This window comes from Microtus oregoni, unplaced genomic scaffold (genome assembly GCF_018167655.1).
Source record: "Microtus oregoni isolate MIOR12 unplaced genomic scaffold, Mior012 000072F_ref0000427, whole genome shotgun sequence".
Taxonomy (NCBI): domain Eukaryota; kingdom Metazoa; phylum Chordata; class Mammalia; order Rodentia; family Cricetidae; genus Microtus; species Microtus oregoni.
In genome coordinates this window covers 6,426,659-6,451,164 of record NW_024543979.1, presented here as the reverse complement: position 1 = coordinate 6,451,164, position 24,506 = coordinate 6,426,659, and the positions used below count along the sequence as shown (strand labels likewise).

At 47.2% G+C, this 24,506-nt stretch overlaps 1 protein-coding gene across 5 annotated transcripts in view; it reads right to left on the bottom strand.

Annotated features, from left to right (window-relative positions):
• Lrrc8d (leucine rich repeat containing 8 VRAC subunit D) overlaps positions 1 to 24,506 on the bottom strand; it is a 105,053-nt gene that overhangs the window by 64,918 nt on the left and 15,629 nt on the right. For 3 of the 5 annotated variants that reach the window (XR_005973405.1, XM_041642019.1, XM_041642018.1), the window contains one exon: positions 14,961 to 15,109. The exons of 1 other annotated variant lie outside the window; for it this stretch is intronic. The gene's annotated coding sequence lies outside the window, so the exon portion shown is untranslated. Of the gene's footprint in view, positions 1 to 14,960; positions 15,110 to 15,424; positions 15,444 to 24,506 lie in introns of those variants that run through there. One more of the 5 variants, XM_041642020.1, reaches the window with a different exon arrangement.

The window sequence follows — 24,506 nt, the reverse complement described above, 5'->3', positions numbered from 1 at the left end:
TCTAATCCTATCAAAGATTTCCACGAGCAGGTGGCCAAGCCTTCAATGAGTCCATTGGGGACCGCTCTTCTTCACGCCCCCACCACGCACGTGTGACGGCTAAGAAGGCTATTTCCCGGCTGACATACACCACACTAATCAACTACATCTTAGGAGACAGCCTTGATGCCAAGACCATCTCAAGCACACTCAAGGCATGCTTCCAAACTATGCATATATTCTCATACTCATAAACAACACTAGTGTTAGACTTGACTTTCCGAGGTTATAGGAATGAATGACTGCGAACCTCCCATTGGGTGACCACGCTGGGATCTTTGATCACCACTGCCCCGAGTTCACAGTCAGGCTACTCAGTTTATTTAGAGAAAGCGTATCCTTCCTGTTGTTTCTCAGGAAACGGGAGAGCACGGTTATAGACGACGGTTTAAGCTCAAGAATGGTTTCGTTTTTCAAACTATGCCTCACTTTGAAGAATATCTAATATTCTTCAATATGGGGGAACATGGGGGGGGGGAAATAAGAGCTTCAGAAACTAGGTAACCAGAGTGGAGACAGAACAGTAGTATTCTCAGCCGTAAGAGAATAAATTCTGTAAAAGCTTCCCTCTGTTGCTGCACCCCATGTGTTCCCCCATGTCTTCCTGTGAAGAAGTTTCCAAGCACCGAGTCGTTTAACGGCGGCTTCATGCAGGGGAAGGAAGCACCCAGGTTTCTGGGATCTCTAAGAGCCTAAAGATTAGAGGCTTAATTGTAAAAAGGGCCCTACCACCTCCGTAGCTTGTTAAGTTATTACAATAATCTCCACAGCCACACCTCCGGGGCTCTAGGGGGTGAGCACCATTCTTAAAGGGTGGCTGCAGAGTGAGCCACGTCACACAGGAGGAACACACAACATTCACAACTTCACCCTCCTGTCTGTCTCCTCTCCTGGCCGTGACCTCTCCCCCCAGAAACAAAGTATCCCACAGCCAACCTGATCTTAGGTTTCCAGCCCCTAAAGACACAGGCCTAGGAGCTACTATGAGCAGCGGCTGGTCTCGCTTGGATCCATTAGCTGTTCCCTAACGGTGGTGCACAAGCCTCCCCGGAGTCCTGAGAGCTCCAGATGAGAAGACAGATTTAACTTCCTCCACTACACACAGGAAGCCTCACGGTGAGGTGAGCAATTTCCCCACAACCAGCACTCAAACTCCTCAACATTTGGTCTTTGGCTCCTCATCTTCCTCCTTTCCTCCACACCTGGAAGCTTCCTCCAATCACTAAACCCACTCCTCAGGCAAGGCCACAGTGCTCTAAGTCCTAGCACCAGGAAAACAAACGGGACAGTCCACGTCTAATGACAGAGCTGACCAAGGTGGCCCAGTGGGTAGAGGCAATGACCGCCAAGTTTGAAGACCTCAACTGGAGACACATGGAGGACGGGAGAACTGGATCCCTCCAGCTGCTCCCTGACCTCCGCAGGTCCACCACCACACACACATAATAAACAAATGGACACCTCTTGGTCCTCCCTGACCCAGGGGCTCCTTCTCCCGAGACAACTCCTGAGTGTCTGTCTCAAGGCCTCAGGAAGAAGTCATCTAGCACCTTGCTAATTTCCCAGCTTCCTTCCCGCCCACCTGCACGCCCACCTACATTCACACGAGCCCTTGTCTTGGCTCAAGAGCAAGGCTATCCAGACTTCCTTCTAGGACAACCCCCTCACCATGCATGTGCGTGCCACTGAACGTACCCCGTTTTCTGTAAACGACTCCCTCTCCTACCCTTACTCACATTGCTCAATCAACCAATCAACCATAAATGTTAACCACCCACGCCTTTAATCCCAGCCCTCAGGAAGCAGAGGCAAGCGTATCTCAGTGGGTTACACTCAGCCCAGTCTACATTATAGCAGTATGTTATTTGTGTTTTAATAAATAAAGCTTGCCTGGAGGTCAGAGGAAAGCAGCCATACTACTCAGCCATACAGACCAGGCAGCGCTGGTGCACACCTTTAATCCCAGCCCCGACACTAGTTAGCCACAGAGGCCGGGCAGTGGTGGTGCACACCTTTAATCCCAGCCCCACAGAGGCCGGGCAGTGGTGGTGCACACCTTTAATCCCAGCCCCCATACTAGTTACCCACAGAGGCCGGGCGGCGGTGGTGCACACCTTTAATCCCAGCCCCACAGAGGCCGGGCAGTGGTGGTGCACACCTTTAATCCCAGCCCCACAGAGGCCGGGCAGTGGTGGTGCACACCTTTAATCCCAGCCCCACAGAGGCCGGGCAGTGGTGGTGCACACCTTTAATCCCAGCCCCACAGAGGCCGGGTGGTGGTGGTGCACTCCTTTAATCCCAGCACTAGAGGGGAATATAGGTGGGATGAGACAGGAACTCGCTCTCTTTCAGTCTCGAGACTTTAATAGAGGTAAGAGCTCTCTAGCGGCTGGCTGCTTTGCTTCTCTTATCTTCAGCCTGAACCCCAATACCTGTCTCTGGGTTTTTATTGGTCACGCTACGCTACATATTGAGCTCCTGCCTCAAAAAGTGTCAGCCATCATCATGTGCTTCACAAAAAAGGACACGCGTGCACACACAATCAACGTCCGCACACACACAAACAACGTGCATTCTCCTCGCCCGGCTCCTCATCTCCAAGTGTCCTCACCAGAGCTAACACCACATGCCACTCTTCTAACTACCAACTAAATACCTGACCAAGTCAACCCCCTCTGTTCCCTTCACTATCACCGTCCCCGTGTCCCCTGACTACCCGGCAGCTGCTCCCGTTCACAACCTGGGTGACCTGGCTGCTTATGGGGCTTCAGACACCATGTTTGAACAGGACGATAAGTAATTCTTCCACGGAGGTTATTGTGAGGATTACATGACTAAGTGCTGGCTCACTCAGTCTTTGATCCTTCTGCCATGCCTGGAGGATGTCAATTACCTTGGTAGCTATGCTAATCCTTCCAGCAGTGTATACCTGGCTCTGTCTCCACATTCCTCTTGGGGCCCACACCTCTCAATGACCTGATGTGGGATTTCCCTCTGTATGCTGTGAATACCACTGGTTAATAAAGAAACTGTCTTGGCCTGTGATAGGGCAAAAGAATAGAGCTAGGCGGGAAAAACTAAACTGAATGCTGGGAGAAGAAAGGCGGAGTAAGGAGAAGCCATGGAGACGCCGCCAGAGGCAGACATGCTGAAACCTTGCCGGTGGGCCATGAGCCTTGTGGTAAAATGAAAAGTAATGGAGATGGGGTAATTCTAGATGTAAGAACTAGCTAGCAATACACTTAAGTAATTGGCCAAGCAGTGATTTAATTACTACGGTTTCTGTGTGGTTATTTCGGGAGTCTGGGTAGCTGGGAAACAAACAAGCGGCCTTCTTACTACAGTGACCTACAGACACCACAGCTCCACTTCAAACAAGTTGATGGGACCAGGAAGATGGCTCCGTGGGTAAGGCCAAGTCAGACAACCTGAGTTCGGGACCCCTGGAACACAGAAGATGGGAGAGAACTGACATTGCCAAGTTGTCCCTTGACCTCCACATATACACTGTGGAACATGAGACCCCTACCTCCTACCAACTCAATAAACAAGTGTAAAAAAAGGTTTTTAAACAAGTTCACCATTCTCTCCAAACTTGTTCTTTGGTTTTCTGTCCTCACTAATCATAGCTCGGGACAGTTCCCAAACAGAAAACTCTATTTGCCCTTCTCCTTCCTTCCTTCTTTTCCATTTTTCTACCTAACCAGAAACCCCTTCTTCCTCCTAACTATTTCTCCAGTCTTTCTGTCCTCCCGTAACTTCAGCTGAAGACTGCACCATCTCTGCTGGGTCCCCACTGTGGACTTTACTTAAGGTCTGAGACCCCACAGTGGTGTTCCAGACCGGCATGGAGGACCCTGGGTGTGCACTGAACGAAGGACAATGAGGACGTGTCCACCCCTGCTCTGCATCCCGACTCACCCCAATCACTGTGCTCTGCGTCACTGTCACACTAGGCTCTGTATCTCTAAACCATGGCTCCGTCCTGACGGCTCTGTCCCGCTCAGCTTGGTGACTAATGTTCATACTAAACAACAGAATCACCTATGTTGGGATTTTCTCCTCACGAATAGGAAAGCACAAAATCAGTTTGTATCCTGTGCTGTCACCCGTCACAGTGTCCTGTGCTGTCACCCATCACAGTGTCCTGTGCTGACACGGGTCACAGTGTCCTGTGCTGTCACCTGTCAGTGTGTCCTGTGCTGTCACCCATCACAGTGTCCTGTGCTGTCACCCATCACAGTGTCCTGTGCTGTCACCCATCACAGTGTCCTGTGCTATCACCTGTCAGTGTCCTGTGCTGTCACCTGTCAGTGTGTCCTGTGCTATCACCTGTCAGTGTCCTGTGCTGTCACCTGTCAGTGTGTCCTGTGCTGTCACCTGTCAGTGTGTCCTGTGATGTCACCTGTCAGTGTCCTATGCTGTCACCTGTCAGTGTCCTGTGCTGTCACCTGTCAGTGTGTCCTGTGCTGTCACCTGTCAGTGTCCTGTGCTATCAGCTGTCAGTGTCCTGTGCTGTCACCCGTCAGTGTGTCCTGTGCTGTCACCTGTCAGTGTGTCCTGTGCTGTCACCTGTCAGTGTGTCCTGTGCTGTCACCTGTCAGTGTGTCCTGTGCTGTCACCTGTCACAGTGTCCTCTTCTGTCACCTGTGCATTCTAGTCATGTGTGTGTCTTAAAGTCTAAGTCTGGTCCGTGGTGCACATGCCTGTTTTGGGACCTAACTCTAGACAGCGGTTTGTGTGCCATCTTCTGAGTTCGGGCACTTTTCAATTCTCTGCTGTATCCTCCAAACTTAACACAATGTCAGGTAAACAAGAGCTAAGAAGACAGTAGAGGGGGCACTGAGATTTAATAGTTGGAACCTGACAAATATCTGCAGACTGGTGAAGTGTTAGATGTCAATTCTATTAGGATAATGAGCAAGAGCGGTTAGCAGGAAAGGTGGGTCTGACGGCTGAGGAGGGGACACAGAAGGATCTGAACACGACATGGGATACACTGGGATATACTGATGGTGATGATGTCTGCCGTCAGTGCTGAGGGCCATTGTAGTCAACCCTGTTTAAACACATCAGCAGGGAGAACAGTTCCAACGGGGGGATTGTTTCATCATCTAAGCAGGTTCTGGAGTCAGAACATTCACTGTTATAATTTTATCAGACTTCATACAAGCTTAGTCACTGTCAGTAATCAAATAAAACCTAAAAATCTCTCTTACTGAAACTTCCTGATATCACCTTGAGACAAGGGGCTGGGGTGTGGCTCAATTGGTAAACGCCCTGAAACCCTGTGTTCAAACCCTACCAGGATTAACTGGGCTTGGCGGCACACATCTTTAGTCCCACCCCTTGAGAAATGAAAATGTAATGACCAGAAGTCATCTTCAGATATATCATGAGTTTGAAGCCAACCTGGGCTGCATGAGACCCTGTTTCAAAAGAAAACAACTAAGGTCAGGTGTGGTGGCGCACGCCTTTAATCCCAGCACTCGGGAGGCAAAGGCAGGCGGATCTCTGTGAGTTCGAGGCAAATCTGGTCTACATAGTGAGTTCCAGGACAGCCAGAGATACACAGTGAAACCCGGACTTAAACAAACAAATAAATAAAAACATAATTCATAAAGCCCTGGACAGATGGGAAAGGACAGCGTCATCTCTGGCTTATAGAACCCTGTCATGGAATATTCAGCAAGACCAAAGTTACTGATTTAGTGATCTCAAAATTATTCATAATAATTATTATAATATTTATAATAATCCAAGCAATGTACATTATACTCTGTCCTAGAATGCAAAAGCTTACTTATTAAATGCAATAATGTAGCATTCAGTGTGATGTAACCTGGAGATGTGAACGGAGAACACACTGGAGCAGGGAAACTTGGAGCAAACCAAGCTGCCGCTGACACTGCTTTCCCAGTAATAAAGAGACATCTATAATTAACAGGCCTTCAAGGGTATGCACCCAAGGATCACCACATTGTACCTCATAAAACATTCAAAACCACCCAAGCTACACAAGCTCGCACACAGCACTGAAGAAGAAAGAGAAGACTCTTGAGTGAGACAACACAGCCCGGCAATGGGGGCCACGGCTGCGAACAAGCAAGCAAGGTCATCAGAGGTGACGGCGAAAGCTGAGTTGCCATCACACTACAGAATGGTCAGTAACAGTATATACATCTGGAGAAGAATGAAGACGCCAGCTGTGGCTACCGCTTAACTAATAGAGTGTCTGCCTAGCATGGACAAAGCCCTGGGTTTGATCCCGAAACGACATGGGCCCGGCATGGTGGAATATGTCTGTAATCCCAGAGCTCAGAAGGTGGGGACAGGAGAATTAAAAGTCCAAATTTATCATTGGTTACAAGCTGGAGGCCAGCTGGGGATACAGTAGAGCCTGTCACAAACAAAACAGGAAAGTAAAATAAAAGGGTAAAGACACACAAAAGCAAGAAGACTGCTTTAAAACAGTCTGAGGGGTGAGTATAGTTCAGAGACAGGAGGCCTGTGGTCACTGGAGAGTCCTCGGTTTGTTCCGCTGAAGACAGAAATTGCTATTTGTTTCCTGGCTGCCCAGACCCAAATGATCACACAGAAAGTAGATGAATTACAACACTGTTTGGCCAACAAATCAGGTGTATTTTTAGCTAGCTCTTATATTTTAAATTAGCCCATTTTTATTAATTTATATTTTATCATGAGGCTCATGGTTTGTTACCTCTTGCTCTCTGAGCTGTTACATGGCATCTGCCTCCTTTGGCAGCTCCATGGCGTCTCTCTGACTTCACCTACTCTCTCTATTTCCCTTTCAGCCTGACTATATTTTGCCATGTTACAGGCCAAAGCAGCTTTATTCATTAACCAGTAAAAGTAACACATATACAAAAGGACATTCCACATCATCTGCTTTTTTCTGTCTAATTAAAAAGGAAGGTTTTAACATAATAAAATTATACAAACAAAACAGGTATAAAGCAAGAATTAGTTACAATATTTTCTGTGAGTCTAAAGTTTATCTAATTTATCTTTTATCATAACTAAGGAAAACTGTAATTATAACTATCTGTCTTTAACTCTTCAAAGACCCCAGAAGGATTTATTACCTAAGTAAACAGGAAGTGTAAGCAACTTCCAGAGATCTAAGACACCCACATCATCCCCCAGTATCACAAAAATCTAAAACAACAAATTTAAACCACGTGTGAACTTCTTAAGGTACATTAATATGTCAATTATGCTAAGGAGACTAAGTTATGTAGATGTGCCTGTAACAATGAAGCAGTGTATTGAAAGCCCAAGAAAAGATACACCCAGTGAACAGAGTTCCACAGTCGCCATAGTACCAGAAGGGTAGAGTGGATTAAATGATAATGGAAAGTAAAGGGAAATTACTTAAAATATGACCCTCAAAATAATAATGGGTTCCATACCTGGGAGTCAGAGACAGGTGGATCTCTGTGAGTTCGAGGCCAGCCTGGTCCATAGAGCTAGTTCCAGGACAGGCTCCAAAGCTACCGAGAAACCCTGTGTCAGAAAACCAAAAAACAAAACAAAAAGTGGGTTCAAGATAAACTGGGCCAGGTAGAACCCACCTGTAATCATAGTGCTCCATGGTGCGAGCAGGGGGACCAAGAGCTCAAGGACATGCTCAGCTACGTTTGAAGTTCAAAGCCAGCCTGAGCTAAGTGAGCCTCTGTTGCCCCGCTCCCTTTCTATGAGACAGGGTTTCTCTGTGTAGCCCTGGCTGTTTTGGAACCCACTCTGTAGACCAGATTGGTCTCAAACTCAGATCCACCTGCCTCTGCCCCCTAAAGTGCTGGACCTAAAGGCGTGCAACACCACCACAGGGCTGTGTGTGTGTGTGTGTGTGTGTGTGTGTGTGCATGCGCAATAAGCAGATACATTCTAGAAAGTAATGAGACATATACACATGCCTAGCCACAGATACAAACACAAATTAATAAACTCAATAAAATATTTTCAAAGAGCAATACAAAATTAATTCATAGAACATATGAGATACTGTATAAAAATTCTTTCAAGGAAAGGGAAGACTCTCTCACACAGACACACACACCAGAGATGCCAAAGACATAAAAAGATGCTCAGGGAAAGGACAGTTAATTAATGAAGACATCTCAACTTCAACAACGATCACAGAAAGGCAAAATTAAACTATGAGGCCCAATTAAAGCCAGATAGCAACCACAGGAAATCTGTTCGTAAAACAAGTCGTTATGGTTCTTAGATGTTATAGAGAGACATGAAATCACTTGTATGTTTATGACACGGAAAAAGACGTGGGCCCATCTAGAAGGACAAATGGTGCTAACGGAGAGGGGCAGGAACGGCGAGGGTGGTGGAGAGGAGAAAATGCTCAGCTGACATTCTTGTATGAAAACCTTAAAGAAGGCTAAGGACGTTATGAAACGTCAGGTGCGGAGGAGCACGCCTTGATCTAAGCACCCAGGAGGCAGAGGCAGATGGATCCTCACGAGTCCAAGGCCAGCCTGGTGTAGCCAATGAGACCACTTCCCTAAAAAACAACAAAAAAAAATCATTACAGGGCATTGATGGAGATAAAAACTTTACCTTTACACCAGACTTAATATTTGCACACGTGTGTGCTGTAATCCAATAATGTGTGTTGCACGTAACTGTATCAAAAACTCATCCAGCTGGACAGACGGCTGAGCACTGACAAGCAGCACCCGCAGGGTGGCTCACAATCACCTGTCACTCCAGCTCCAAGGCATCCACTGCTGTCTAGGGGCCTCCACGGGCACATGCACAAGTGATGCACACTCACCCAGACACACACATACACAAAACAAATAACTCTACACACCCTGACTCCTTAGAGCAAAGGGAAACACATCTATGAAAATCAAAACTATTTCCAAAAATGTTGGCTCCCTCACAACTCTCTTCTGAACAACTGCACACTCGCCAAGGTTTGAACTTCAGCTTCACTGGAAAGGCAGGTGGGACTAGACAAACTATGGGTAGGGGTGAGGGGAGGAAGAGCACAGGAGGCAGAGAGGGGCTGTTTAAGACTGGGGCCTGCCCAGATGTGGAATAGGCCAGGCTTTGTCTATATAAATCTCAGTCTATGCCTGCCTCTGTTTCTCTTTATAAACAGGTCATTATCCAGCACACATAGTACCAGGAGACCCACAGATCATCGACACAAGTATCTGGAAAGTATATGAGACAGTAAATAAATAGGGGACAGACATACACACAAAACAAGGTCCCCGTGTGTAGTCCAGGCTACCTCCACACTCCTACTCTCCTGGCCCTGCAATCATGCACCTCCATGCCTGGCCTAAGACATTTTTTTCTTTATTAACTAGATAAAGAACTTTATGTACTAAGCCTAGTAGACTTCTCTGACCCACGTAAACCATATTAAGCAGAACACTGGCAGGATTGTCCTAACAGCCAGAGAGACCGATTCAATATGAATGTCTACACTTTCCCCCAGGACGGACGATGAACAAATAACAGGACCCTTTCCACAGGCTTCACACCACAGTGCAGAGACGAAGAAGGCTGAGACACTCGCGGCTGTGGGAACTGAGTACAAGGCTGGTCTGAGGCGGCTGCAGGTAAGACAGCACACAGCAGCGATGCTGCTGCAGGTAAGACAGCACACAGCAGCAATGCTGCTGCAGGTAAGACAGCACACAGCAGCGATGCTGCTGCAGGTAAGGCAGCACACAGCAGCGATGCTGCTGCAGGTAAGACAGCACACAGCAGCAATGCTGCTGCAGGTAAGACAGCACACACACAGCAGCGATGCTGCTGCAGGTAAGACAGCACACAGCAGCAATGCTGCTGCAGGTAAGACAGCACACAGCAGCGATGCTGCTGCAGGTAAGGCAGCACACACACAGCAGCGATGCTGCTGCAGGTAAGACAGCACACAGCAGCGATGCTGCTGCAGGTAAGGCAGCACACAGCAGCGATGCTGCTGCAGGTAAGGCAGCACACAGCAGCGATGCTGCTGCAGGTAAGACAGCACACAGCAGCGATGCTGCTGCAGGTAAGGCAGCACACAGCAGCAATGCTGCAGTGGGTGTCCGAGTCCTGGCAAAAGCGAGGAATGTATGGGGGGGGGGTGTGATAAGAAGAAATCAACTATAAGGATTTCAAAATTGACCATGTGCTGTGGAATAATGCTCTTGTACGCTATAAAGATTTATCACTCGTGTTGGTTTAATAAACCGCTGCTTGACCAGTAGCCAGACAGGAAGTATAGGTAGGGCAACCAGATTCTAGGAAGAGGAAAGGCAGAGATGCAGTGGCCAGCCAGAAGCAAGATGAGAATGCCTCACTGAGGAAAGGTACCAAGATACCTGGTTAAACATAGATAAGAAGTATGGGTTAATTTAAATTGTAAGAGCTAGTTAATAATAAGCCTGAGCTAATAGACCAAGCAGTTTATTATTAATATAAGCTTCTGTATGTTTTGGGGGTATTGAATGGCTACAGGACCAGGCAGGATAGAAACTTCTGTCTATAATCATGAGAAACAACCTGGAAACAAGATTAAACCTGAAGTCAGGGCTTTGGACGATCACCATTCTAATGAATGGCAAAGAGGGAAAAATCACACCCAGAAATCCTTACAGTTTGAGAGAAAATGTACTAAGGATGTTGGCCACCTCTTCACCATTTTCAGCCTCGTTTTCCTTTGGCCCTGAATTGGCTTAACATCCTGGGGGAATCCTGTACCGTGAATCCCTGCCTCATGTGCAGAAGTACCTACTATTTCCTAGACACAGAGATTCTACAGTCATTACTCGATAACTAGTTGAGCGATAGTAAGTAGTTTTCTCACCAGAGATGACAAAAATAAAACCCTAAATAAGTCAAGACCTCTGAGATCCGTTAGTAAACTAAAGCACCCTAATTTCTGGGAGAGCTGTGAGCTAACACACTACAATTCCCAACCGAGACAAGGACGTTTACTTTATAACCCACATGAAGAAGAGTAAGAGGGTTTTGAAACAACAAAAACCTTAGCTTGTGTTGATCTCCACTGCAAATTTGCTCTTGATCCCCAACTTCTCCTTGGCATTTAACATCAAAGCCAGTTGGTTTCCCTTCACTCTTGGCCTCTCTGCTGGAAGAGACAAACCCACTTCTCAAGCAAGTCCTCAGCACAGACAGAAACGGCAGGGCCTGGCATTTAAGAAAACCTGGATATATCGATTCATTTTTCCCTTAAAGAAACAAAACCAAGCACCTCACTTTTCCTCCATTTCCCTTTCCCATCTCCCCCCTCGTGTTTTAACAAAGCACTACAGTCAGGATGTCAGACCACTGAAGACACTAATAACTAAAGAGAAGACAGCGCTTTGTTTCATTTCCCAAAGAAAATGCACCACAAATTTCCATTAGTATCTTTCTAAATATGACATAAAACTCTCATTAAGCAAAGCCTCAAACTTAAGTAGTGCAAAGATAATAAAATAAAATTATTTCTGCATACGAACCTTTGCTTTTGAACAAAAGTTTTCATGTATCCCAAGTCGGCCTCAAACTCACTAGGTAGCTTAGGCAGTCTCTCCCTCCTCAATCCTGGAATTATAGGTGTGCGACACCACATGCAATCTACACTGAACAAGGAATCAAACCCAGGGCATCTTGCATGGTATACAAGCAATGATCAACAAAGCTAGATACCCAGCCCCATCTAGGAACTATTAAAAAATATTTCATGTCTTAATGTAAAGTTCGGTAAGTACAATGTGAAGTTCTCAGCAGGTAGGAGAGTCGGGGAATGTGTCATGGCTAAAGGCTACAGGCAGAACCACACAGCAGGTATGAACTGACTTACTTCTGGAGACACAAGGCAGAGAGGGTTCTTTTTAATACTGAAAGCTTGCAGAGTGTTGGTCTAAGTCCCCGAAATGGTACATGCTCACTGACAGCTGAGATGAGATGCTGCAGATTAAGACACACTATATAAATTTTAGAGAACATAAATACGTTCACGTAAGCATGACTAGATCAATGGTGGACACAGAAGAGGCAATGCCTCAAGCTGTATGCCAAGTCAAAACAGAAAAAAAAAAGACTAGAACTGGGGACATCTGATCCTGGGTGCAGGCTCCTTTTGTGGACTGACAAAGGCCCACCTAACTTAGCACCGCTCTCTCTTCCTGAGGCAGCAGCTTTCCAGACTACCAGAGGGCCAAAAATCTAAGACCCCAGTCTAAGACCCAGCATCCCCATTGGCTAACATGGCCCCTGTCTAAGGCCCCACATCTCCACTGACTAACACGGCCCCTGCTTAAGACCCAGCATCTCCATTGGCTAACACAGCCCCTGACACGCTTCTTGTGGACTTTAGTTTTCTGTCCAATCACGGACTGTTTCACCTCGCAGTTGCCAGAACCCCACTGATTACAGGTAAGATACAGAAAGTAGCCCTGCAAACAGACAAGAACACCTAAAAGGCTGTATTACTTCTGAGTTTAAACTCTACTGAGGGGCACTGGAGAGAGGCTCAGGAGTTAAAAGCACTGCTGCTCTTCTAGAAGACCCAGGTTCAATTCCCAGCAGCCACATGGTGACTCACAACTGTCTCTAGTTCAGTTCCAAGGGATTTGAGGCCTTCTACTGACCTCCACAGGTACCTGGCACACACATGGTATACATACATACACATTTACATACAAACATGCAGGCAAAATTCCCATATGCATGAAATAAAATAAATCTTAAAAACCAAAACAAAAAACCCCAACTCCACTGAGGTGGGACTATACCCCGTCAGAGGGTCAGCAAACTAGTTCACCATACCTTAAAGCAGAGTGACAGATACAAGCACAGTACCAAGCAATTAATAAACCTGAGGGCAGCGCATACACTTGAATAAAATATATGAAAAATAACTGCCATGTGCATCCTTCAGAAATATTTTTTGTGAAATTAAGTATAGCTGCATGGAAGGCTGTTTGCTTAGCGCACACAAGGTCCTGAGTTCAATCCTCAGCAGGAAAAAAAGGAGAGAAAGGGAAGAGGGAGGGGCTTGAATGGTTTGCTTTTATCCTTACGGTGTATCTGGAAGAAGAGGCATAAATACAGATAATATACAATTCAATTCAAACCCAAGTCAAGGCAGCAAGGAGGAAATTAACTGCTCGGGCCATAAAAAAATATTTTGGCTACTGTTGCTATATTATACCAACTGCCAACATTTTTAAGGTGCTCAAAACACCTATCTTTAAAGACATTCATGTTCTGGGACTGGCCAAGTGGCCCAGCAGATAAAGGTGCTTGCCACCAAGCCTGATGATCTGAACTGACCCTGGGGACCCACACGGAAGGAGAGACATGTCTCCTACCACTTGTCCTCAGACCTTCACATGTGTGCTGTGCCCTATGTGAGTCACACAAAATAAATAAATAAATAAATAGGATAAAAATGTTTAATCTGAAGAATCATCGAAATACAGAGATATTATCATTGAAATTTTCTCCAAACTGTTGATATGAAAAAGAAGGTGGGCACAAACTTATTGGCATATCTGAGAGCTTCTCTTAAAGCAAAATTAATTATGCAAAAATATATTTTGATGTAACATCTTCAGGATAAGAATGATATCATTAGACTAGGTGTGTATGAAGTTATAAGTCTTTGATTCCAGCATTTGGGGGATAGAGGCCAGGAAATCTCTGGGCTCCTGGTCACTCGAGACTACATGGTGAGGCTGTGCTCTGAGTGGCATAGATCTGAATTCAGTCATCAGCTTGCCTCTTGAGAAAGCCTGCTTGCCCCCAAAGATGAAGGACCAAAGTATGCACAGAAAAAGGTCCTCCTTTTGGCTGAGTCTTACTTCCCTCCTGTCATCTGTTTAAACTGCAGCCTCCAAAACAATTAAGAGGTTGAGACTGTCTTCTCTGCTGCTCACACACTGAACCTGTCCTAATAACCACCCCATCAGCCCTTCTCAGCCAAGGTGGCTCCCTAGTGACCCTGCTCAACACAGCCATTTCCCGGGGAGAAACAGGGGCCATCAAGTAACGCCAGGCCGTCTCCTTCAGTGAAGGAGAAGCCAACCTAAGTCCACAGAGGAAGAGCATCTTCAGAAATGAAGGTGTGAAGTCTACAGTATAAACCCACCTGTTCCCAGGCATTTTACTCTCCTTTTGCTAACATCTGGAACCAAACAAGGCATGGCTAGGGAATTCTATCGGCCTCGTGAGTGTGAGAAAAGTCAATCTCTATTTTAGCTTGGTGACAACTGGAATTTAATAAATTAAGAGTGTCTGGCTCATATTTATAAAGCTCCATGTTTCCACAGAGTGAAACCACAGCAGAGGTAAGGAGCCAGACACCAGACTAAACACCTCAGAACTAACTGCTGTCGCTCACTTGTGGTCCCTACTTCTCTGGCATTTGTGATGGCCTGACTCTACAAGCAACCCACCTCCTCAGTTGGTTCCCAGCCTAGCTGTCAAGCTTCCCTTACTCCTCCTCGCCCAGAGCCATCAGCTTCCTCCTTCCTTCTCCACTTTCTCCCTCACACCAACTTCAGACACCGGACAGCCCCAAGCTTCCCAGAACGGTATTTAGACAACCTCAGGCCAGCAAGAGAGGAACAAAGAGCAGCTGCTCAGGGCAGCAGCTGGAGAGGGTAGTGAGGGCAGCTGAGGACTTCAGGAGGCCGCCCAGACAGTGTAGAGCACCCCAGGGGCCAGCCCAACCCGGAGAGCGCCAATCTAGGGGAGCATCCAGAGGTCCCCAAACCGCGCTGCCCTTTTCCAGCCCCGTCCCATACACCTGGGCGGTGGCGACAAAGTGGTAGAGCCTCCTGGAGGAGGACATAGTGGCAGGGACAGGCAATCGAGAAAGTCCCTGCGAGCGAAGACCCCTCGCCTTCCCGCCCCGGCCCGCGCACCTGGACCAGGTGGCCACCCTGCTCCCTCAGGGTGCTCTCGAGGACTCGGCTGCTGGCGGGCGGGCTCCGGGGGCTGGAACCGCTGCGACGCGAGACTTCACTCCTCCATCCTAGGAGCGGGCAGCACGTTACAGTCAGCAGTGCACTTCCTGTTTCAAAAAGAGCGAGAGTGTGTTGGCCGAGGGGGGCGCGGAGCAGCCGCCCAGCGAGGGAGCGAGCGGGTGGGCTAGCAAGGGGCAGCGGCTTGCATAACCGGCCATCTAGCCCGCGATGGCCCCGCGGGCCCCGGGTCCGCACCACCCGGCTCGCTTCCCGGGGCCCGGCCTCCCCCTGCCGGCCGCGGCTCCGGTCCAGCGCTCCAGTCCGAGCTGCAGGGCGCACCTCCCCGCCGCCGACTCCACCACGCTCCAGGCTCCCTCCGGGTAGGCAGCCCGCACTCGGTCTTCCCTTCCCTCCTGCCTCACCTCCCGGTCCAGCCTCCGCCTCCCAAGAGAAGAATCACCTCCGGGAAGGTATACAGGCAAGACCCGAGCTTTGCCAGGGGAGAGGAGGCTGCAAGTATGCAAATCTGGGAAGTTAGCAGCTACATCCCAGCACTCGCAGTAGGGAGCTTCAGGATGGGAAATTACTTGTCTGGTGCTGACTCAAAAAGAGAAGCGTGCGCACAGCTGCCGCAATAGAGCTGTCACGGAGTCGGGGTGGGGTTGCGGGGCACCCCGCAAATATGCTGAGTTCCTCCTAGGGTCTCCGTTGAGACCACGGATCGTCAGTCCATTTACCAGACACACGCCCCCAACCCCCGCAACATAACCGTAAACTTTTGTTCCAAATGATTTCGAATCACAGAAAAGTTCTTAAGTTCTGACATCACGTTCATTTTGATCAAACTCCGACTTCATTTCCTTTTCTATTTTTTAAATTTTTTAAAAATTCATTTATGGCGGGGGGGGGTAAGGGTGGGCGGCGCATGCGTACTGCGATGCACGTGTGCCGGTCTGAGGACTCTGCTCAGAGTCAGTGCTCCCTTTCCACCCCATGGCTCTAACTTAGGTGGTCTGGCCAGGCTTGGTGACAAGTCTCTTTTACAGGCTGGCCCTGACTTAAAGAGATTTCGGAGCAGTAAACTAAGGCGAACGGAGGGGGGGGGGGGGGAATGCAGCGGGAGGAGGTGACTCGGCAGTAAAGACACTCACCAAGGCCTACAGGTGGAAGGAGAGAACCAATTTCCATAATTTGTCCTCTGACCTCCATGAGTGCCTTGGCACACAAATGTCCACTTGCATACAAATAAATAACTGTAATTTTTTTTAATTTGTAAAAAAATAAGCAGGTGACTCAAAATCTACCGGAGTCAAGAGCTCGCCAGTTTCAGAAGTTGGCCAGAGTTTGCAACCTGCTTGCCCCTGCACCTGGGACCTCTCAGGCCACAGGCACTTAACAGAAGGTTGTGATATCAGCCTGCTGGTTTCAATAAACTGGTCTTGTTTCCAAACCCAAAACAGAACCGAGACAATAAACTCTGATTATTCTATGTAAAAAGCTAAACTCTGACAGTAGGAAGAAACTGGTACAAATTGAAGTCCTACTCAGTGCCCGACAGATCTTACTCCCCTCTAAGGTCTTAGCATCTCCCAACAGGTCTGGAGACCCTTGCTCCCATATTCCCAGAGGAGTAAACAGGGTCAAGAAGTCTCCCCAACAGAATGGTCCACTGGAGAGCTGGATATGGGTTCTTCCTAAGTATAAAATCTGGGTCATTTCCCCTACACTAAATTCCTAAGACAATAGCACGTTCTAGGGGAAAAGCCAAGCGCTCCAAGACCATCTGGGATCCATCCCTGGTCTCGGAAGGAGCCTGTAGTTCTCTGGCTCCCATTCTGGGGCGTGCTGGGTTTGTCACCCACCTGACTTTGCAAGTACCTTGACTCATGCAAGGGACATGGTGCGCTCATCCACAATCAGCGCTGGCTCTATGAGGCTTTTCATAGTTACTTGGTAGCAAAAGTTCAAGAGGTTCTGATGGCCGCTCACATGCCAAGGTACAAAGTCTGTCCAATACAGAACCTAACTAGCAAATGTTTGTCCCGTGAATTCCTTTTTCCCTAATGGGGAAATTTTAAGAAGCCAAATGTTGCTTGCAGAATTGAATGCCTGCCTGAGGTTTTTAGGAAAATAACTGACCGCTTCCCATTGTGCATTTCCTCCAGCTCGAACACTCATTTCTCATCTGTCGGTCGCATGCAGCTATTACTCTCTTGACACAGGCTAAGGAATGAAACAGACCTTTCAAAGTGATCAGGAATCCTGGCAGTAATGACGTGCCGACAACACAAACTGCATCTCTCCGGCCCTGCCCTTCTCCTTCACAACACCACAGCTGCACAGAGGTTCAAATGGCAGAGACTAGCCAGAGGGGCCACAAGAATCGGTGACAGTCATGCTATTCCTCAAATAGTCTATTGGGGGCTTATCTCTAAACCTTTCCTGAGGGGTTTAGAGTCCTTTTAGGCCTGTTCTACCCACCCACTTCCCACTGCTGAACCAGACAAACTCCAGCCCTTCAATGCTTTTGACAAACTTAATGCTCCTTCCCAAAAGGCTACCGGGCATTAGCTGACAATCTCTCACAGTTTAAAACCAGTCAACAATCACAAGCTTTGAGCCAGGGAGAGTGAGACACAACTTTAATCCCAGCACTCAGGAGGCAGAACCAGACTGGTCTCTGTGAGCTTGAGGCCAGCCTAGTCTACAAAGTAAGTGCCAAGACACGCAGGGATACACAAAGGAACCCTGTCTCAAAAACAAACAAACAAATAAAAATCAGCAGGAGCAGCTTTAAAGGACATAATTCCATCTTTAAAACATTTTGTTATCCCTGTCTTCATTCCAGGTACTTACTATAACTCTAAGAGTCCAAAATAATCTCTGAAGAAAAGCAAACTTTTTGGGGGGGGCAGGGTCTCACTATATAGCCCTAGCTGGCCTGGAACTCACTATGTAGACTAGGCTGGCCAGGAACTTGCAGATCTGCCTGCTCCGGTCTCCTGAATTCTGGCATTAAAGGAGTTCACCACCAACTCCTGAAAAACAACATAACTCCTAGAAAATGCCAAGGAAGGTCTGGAGAGCTGGCTCAGCAGTTAAGAGTATAGGATGTTCTCGCAGGTCACAGGTTCAATTCCCAGCACTCATATGGTAGCTCTCACCCATCTGTAACTCCAGGGTCTCCAATGCCCTCTTCTGGCCTTCTCGGGCACTAGGCATGAACATGAGACACGAACATACATGCAGACAAAACACACATCTAAAATAAAATTTAAAAATCTTTTTTAAAAACTCACACAGAGAGAGAGACAGAGAGACTTCAGAGATGCCCTGGTCAGTAGGGTATTGACCGAGTTCCATTCTCAGAACCCTGTAAAAAGCCAGGCATGGCGGCGAGAGAGTGTAATCCCAGAGTTTGAGACAGGAAGATACTGTGACTCGCAAGTCACCCAGCCTGGCAGAATCAGTAAACCCCAAGCCCCACATGGAAAGACTGACTCTAAAAGCAAGGTGGAGGGAGGGCTGCCGAAGAACCATGCGCAGTTGACCTCTGACCTCCACACATATGTATCTACATGCAAGCATACATGCCTGCATACAAACGAAAAACAAAAGGCAAAGAAACAGCCATATTGCCTCCTAGAGCCTTAACTTCTATGTGATCTACTGAGATCACACCATCTTGCTTTCTAAAATCTCCCCTAGATCGGAGACATTCAGTCATTAACATAAAAAGTCAACAGTAAGCACCGATACAACTATGATACATAGTCCCACCGAGTGCAACAGTCTCCAGCATGCTGATAAACCCCCAACATGCACCAGGTCTGTGCAGCACAGCACACCCCACCCCAGTACGGTCGTTCTTCAGCTGTCTGTGCACCATAGAACAGTTTCCTCTTCTACTGCCCTACGAGGAAAAAGCTGAAATCACAGTGTGACCAAAAGAGAACAAGAAAGCATGCTTCTAGGCGGGTCAAAATGAAGGTGGGGCCGCTCATGGTGGGGCCACTCATGGTGGCACTCTCCTGAATATCCCTGCACATTAGAGGTGGATGATGGGTCAGAAGCTGAGGCCTTCCTTACATGTCTCAAAACAAAAAGTAACAACACTGGTTTTACAGGAATTAAGGGAGAAGGGAGGTCTTTGAAGGCCGTCTCTCCCTCAAAACCACAACCTAGGGCATGGCAAAGCCCTTTGAAAGGCTCTAAGCAGTTATCTTCTCTCCAAAGCAATGCTGCTTGCTCTTCATCTTAAGCAAGGCACCCCTTTGAAGGTTGAAACTGTTTGCCACAAGGTTTCTCAGGGCGCCTACCAGAATGAATGGCAGATGGGTTTGCATTCGTGAGGACGAAAACTGACAAGCTGTCTGGTTCCCTAAGCGATGCCCTCTGTCCCCATGGCCCTCGCGGTAGATGTGGCTGCCTCAGCCCTCCCTCCAGGAGGATGCACGCAGCAGTACCTTCTGGGAAGGTGGGTCCTGGCACAGAGGCAGGTCCTGGCCTATGGCTTTCAAAGAAGCTGTTCTCGAGCCAACTGGCTGGTTCAACTGGCATGTCCCCCAGAGAGCTATTACCATCTTCATGGAGCCAGAATGAGTGTCCCTTCCCGGGCAAAGTGGAACACGGGGCTGCAAATCTCTTTTTAAGAGCTGGGTATTCTCAGCCTCCAAATCCAAGAGTCATGAATCTCCTGACTTGGAAGAAAATTAATACGCACCCACAGGCCTCAATATCCCAGACCAACCTACCCCACAGAAGTCTCCCAACTGCCTGGGCAGGAAGAGCTCGTCAGAAGCAGGGGACCACAGACAATTTTCTTTTCTTTTTAACTTATTTTTATTCTGTGTGTGAAGAGTTTGCCTGCAGGTGTTACGAGCACAGCGTGCACACAATGCTGACTGGTTTCCTAAAGCAGAGGGTTAGCGAGCTCACAAGCACCTGGGGTCTAGCCTTCCTCCTTTTAAGTGGACAGAAATGTGTGGGTACACTTTGTCTGTAGCTATGTGCCATGTATCTTTTACTCAGGATAAAAACAAAACCCTCACTTTTACAACAATAATCCAGTGCTGGCTTGGAGGCACAATCGGGATTGGGAATGCCAGAAGAACTGCTACAAGCTTCACCAGCCTAGGCTATAGGGCATGACCTCACCTCGAAAAGTAAACAAACCCAGAATGAGTAAGTCATAACTTGTAACAGTTGCCTCGACTCCTCATTGTTTTGGCAAATATTGGTAAACCTGAAAGCACAACTGTTTATTTTGCAACTGACAACTGATTCTAGGTCGTCATGGCACCAGCAGATGCAGATGTGATTCAAGACGTAGATGTTGATGCAGCCAAGCATCCTTTTATTTAAGTAGTAAGACATGTCCTGCAATAAACTGTGACGGACAAAATGTAACACACTGTAGCGCGTGTCCTTTCTCACTCTTTAGTCAGTAGGTCGATGTCTCTGATTTTGAGGGTAATACAGGAGGACAAAAGTTAGACAGCATGTGGTGGCCCACACCTGTAGTCCTAGTGACAGAGACAGAGACAGGAGGACCAGGAGTTCAAGAGAATTCCCTCCCACACATCAAGTCTGAGGCCATTGTGGGCTGCATAAGGCCCTATTCCAAAAACCAAAAAGATCTCAGCAATAGCAAAAAAGATGTCACAGAAGTTTCACTAAATCCAAATACCCTCAAACAAAATGTTCCTGGAAAGACATCACAGGGAACACTGGCTTGTCTGCTGGCTGCTGACCGCGTGCGCTGAGCATCCTCCTTCAACGCTGGGTATCTCATCTTCCTTCTGAGAAGCACTGTTTTCATTTCCTCGGTGCGTTCTTACCTCTAAAGCAATTTACTTGAAACCCAAGCAACTTAAAAATAATTTGTCCTAACAAGCCTAACAGGTATCATGATCATTGCTAAGGCACCAAGTCTCTTAAAATGACTTTTTTATAAAACTGTGTGTGCCTACGATCTCAGCTCGGAAAGCAGAGACAGGAAGGTGTCACAAGTTCCGAGGGCTGGAGGCATGCACAGAAACAGATACCTAGATATCCCCAGGAAATATAATAATAAAGACTGAGTTTATGTGCGTACAAAGAGCTAACATAGCCAACCACACATAAGAGGTAGGAGTAGCGAATGCAGAAGATGACAGGGAATAAGGCACACACAACACTATATTGACAACAACCAATCTTCATCACCTACTGCCGCAAAGACTACAGGAAGAAACACGGATTGTGAGAAGCCCAGGGAACAGAGTTAAACAGATTGGTTTTCATCCCTTTTACTTTCAATGGAACAGCCGTCGTAAATAAAAATAAAAGTGCCCAGGCAAGCCCAGAAACTATATTATAAACTTTTGAAAGCTGATGGTCAACATTTGATTTGTTTGTTTATGGTTTTTTGAGACAGGTTTTCTCTGTGTAGCTCTGAGCTGTTCTGGAACTCACTACATACAGCAGGCTGGCCTTAAACTTACAGAGCTCTGCCTGCCTCTACCTTCCAAGTGCCAAGATGAATGATGTGTGCCACTACACCCAGCCAGATGGTCAATGTTTCAAACACTAACTCTGGCTTAAAAATGGCAATCACGTCACAATGTATTACATCATTCACAGCCTCCAACAGCCCTGCAGAATTATCTTGATAAGGTGTCAGGAAACAGACAAAAATATTAAGTTTGTCCCAAGTCACACTGCTAGCATGTCCCAGAACTGCATACCCTGGCTGGCATTTTGTTTTGTTTCTGTCTTCTTGAAACAATGTCTCACTGTGACTCCAGCTGCCTGGAACACACTATGTAGACCAGGCTATTGTTCAACTCAGTCCAACTCACAGACATCCTCCTGCCTCTGCCTGCCTATCTCCAGAGTGTTGAGATAAACATTTGACCAGCTATCTGCAATTTAACAAATTACCAACAGGACACCCCAGATGAGCAGGTCCAGTGTTACAGGTTACGAGTAGCATGAAAGCCCCCAATTTTCCTTTCTATGGCAACAATGGAACTACAGGGTGCTGCGAAGAAAGCTTCCAAAGATCAAAAATCCAGAGTCTGATCAAAGTTACAGAATAAAAAACAATGAAAAGAAAGTGAAGATAAGATATCTGCAGCAAGGCAAAACCAGAAGACAGCTGATTTCTCCACCTGACAGAACTGTCAGGATGCTAGGCTCGAGGCAGCTGGACGAGTAACTGCAGGGAGCCAGGCAAACTATAAACCACGCATGCTCAGATCTTGTTAAGAGTTGATAGTGTCCTGAGAAGTCAGGATACCTGATCAACTAGACAACAGAGCAATGGGGCAGCCTGGGCAGAGGCAGGGGATACATTTACTAGACAGAGGAAGAAAAGAGCCAGAAATAGCATTTGATCTCTAAGTAACTTAGAAATTGTTCACATTGGTATGATCAAATTAGCACATAACATTAATTTGGGAGGTGTAGAAAGGGCAAATGAAGGCAAGCCAGGGTGGGAGGGTTGTTAAATTAACAGAGACTACAGGGAATAATCTGACGCAGTGTAGTATCCTTTAATCTGCAAAAGAGGGGCTGAAGGTGTTCATGCGAAGTAACTGTTTCTAGCCCCAAAATGCCAAGACACAGAGAATGAAGTGAAATGTTTCAAACTGCAGGAACCAAGACTGATCCCCATCGAACACAGCCTACTAACCATCTATCCCAAGGAAAGTTCTGTGACAAATGACATCCTTTAGCGAAAGAGTTGCTTAGCAAAGCCCTACGAAAAGAAGGGCTCATAGACTGAATGAAGATCAGACGGTGTGTGTGTCTGGCTCAGTACAAACGTGCCTGGGACTGGAGGTCATGAGAATTGGTTTGCAGATGCATGTCGGGACAAATGAAGGGCAGCAGAGACAGGGAAGGGAGAGCAAAAACTTAGACTAACCTTGTTTTTTTAAGCATAAATTATCATTTCTGATTTTTTTAATGCTAAAAAATAGCTTCTCCCTTGATAGGACTGTTTACCTTCCCAGCAAAACTTATATTTCAAAACTTAGCAGTTGAGGGGGCTGGAACTGTTTTTCAGTTTGCGATGTGTCTGCCTGTGATTCCCGAGGCTCCAGCTCTGGTCCCCTCGGGAGTATAAACTGGGCGTGGTACTCATCCTTGGCAGCTTAAGAAGTTCAAGGTCACACTGAGCTACAATCTTGCAGCAAATGTTAGCAGTTGCTACAAAGTTCAAAAGAGAAGAGTAGGCCAGTCACAGAGAAACGTTTCTACTCCCAGCACATAGGAAACTGAGGCAGACATCTGTGAGTCTGAGGCCAGCCTGGTCTCATAGCCAGTTTCTGGTCAGCCAGGGCTACATAATGAGACCCTGACAAGAGAAGGGAAAAGAAGGAAGAGAAGGGAAAGGAAGGAAGAGAAGGGAAAGGAAGGAAGAGAAGGGAAAGGAAGGAAGAGAAGGGAAAGGAAGGAAGAGAAGGGAAAGGTCTCTTAATGGCCTGTGTTCAGTGGGTCACAGGAAATATGTAAGTGAGCATCTTGGAGCTTCTAAGAAACTGATAAAGAACTGATAAATAAGAATGGGTAAGGAAAGCCCCCTCCCTCTACCACGGGGTATGGGCTCCACTATACCCCAGCACGCTTGCTTATGTAAGCAAAGCCTATGTCTAGAAAACAGAAAGCCCTGAAAGAAGGGGCACTGAGATGGATCAAAACTCCCAGTGTGTTCGCCACTCTCCGCACTCTCCAAGGTGGTTTTCTCGGCTCTTTTCAAAAGGACAGACCTCCCCAAGACATCCAGGAAGGAACACGTTTAGGGGCAGTTCCTGACAACCACAGCGGCAGCTAACTTTGAACCAGGAACATGATTTATAAAGTACCCTCATCACTAGTCACACACTCACGTCTTCATTTTAAAGAAAGACATGTCACTTTGTCATGGTCCACAATCGGCGAGTGACAGCTAGGGACTGAAATGCAGGCAGGACTCCAGAAGGCATACTGTGTGATAGTCAAGGAAGCCGGATGATCAACAGTAAATCTCCCATCTTCCATTTCCTTCTGATAAACGAAAAAGGGGAGAAATTTAACACGATGATCTGAAAAGCAGAGCCACGCTAGATTCCAGACTGGAGTGGGAAAACAGACGCGAAAACCCTGTCCAATGACAGCGCTCTAAAATTACTACGTATTTACGTTTACAGGGGATAAAAAGCACAGCACGGGCCGGGGAAGTGGCTCGGTCACTAAAGAGCCTCTGTTCCAAGTGTGAGGACTAAAGCTGAGTTCTCCAGCATCCACACAGGGGAAAAAAATCGAGGCACACATCTGTAATATGGGGGTGGGAGTAAGGGGTTGGCAGACACAGCAGCTGGATCCCCGGAACTCGATGGCATAACCAGTCTAGTATAGTCTATTCATGAGCGACCAATCCAGTTAGAATCCCAATCTCAAAAGATAAGGTGGATACCAATGGAAAAAAAATGCCTCGCAAAGACACTGTTGGCCCCCAAATGTGTGCGGCCACATGTG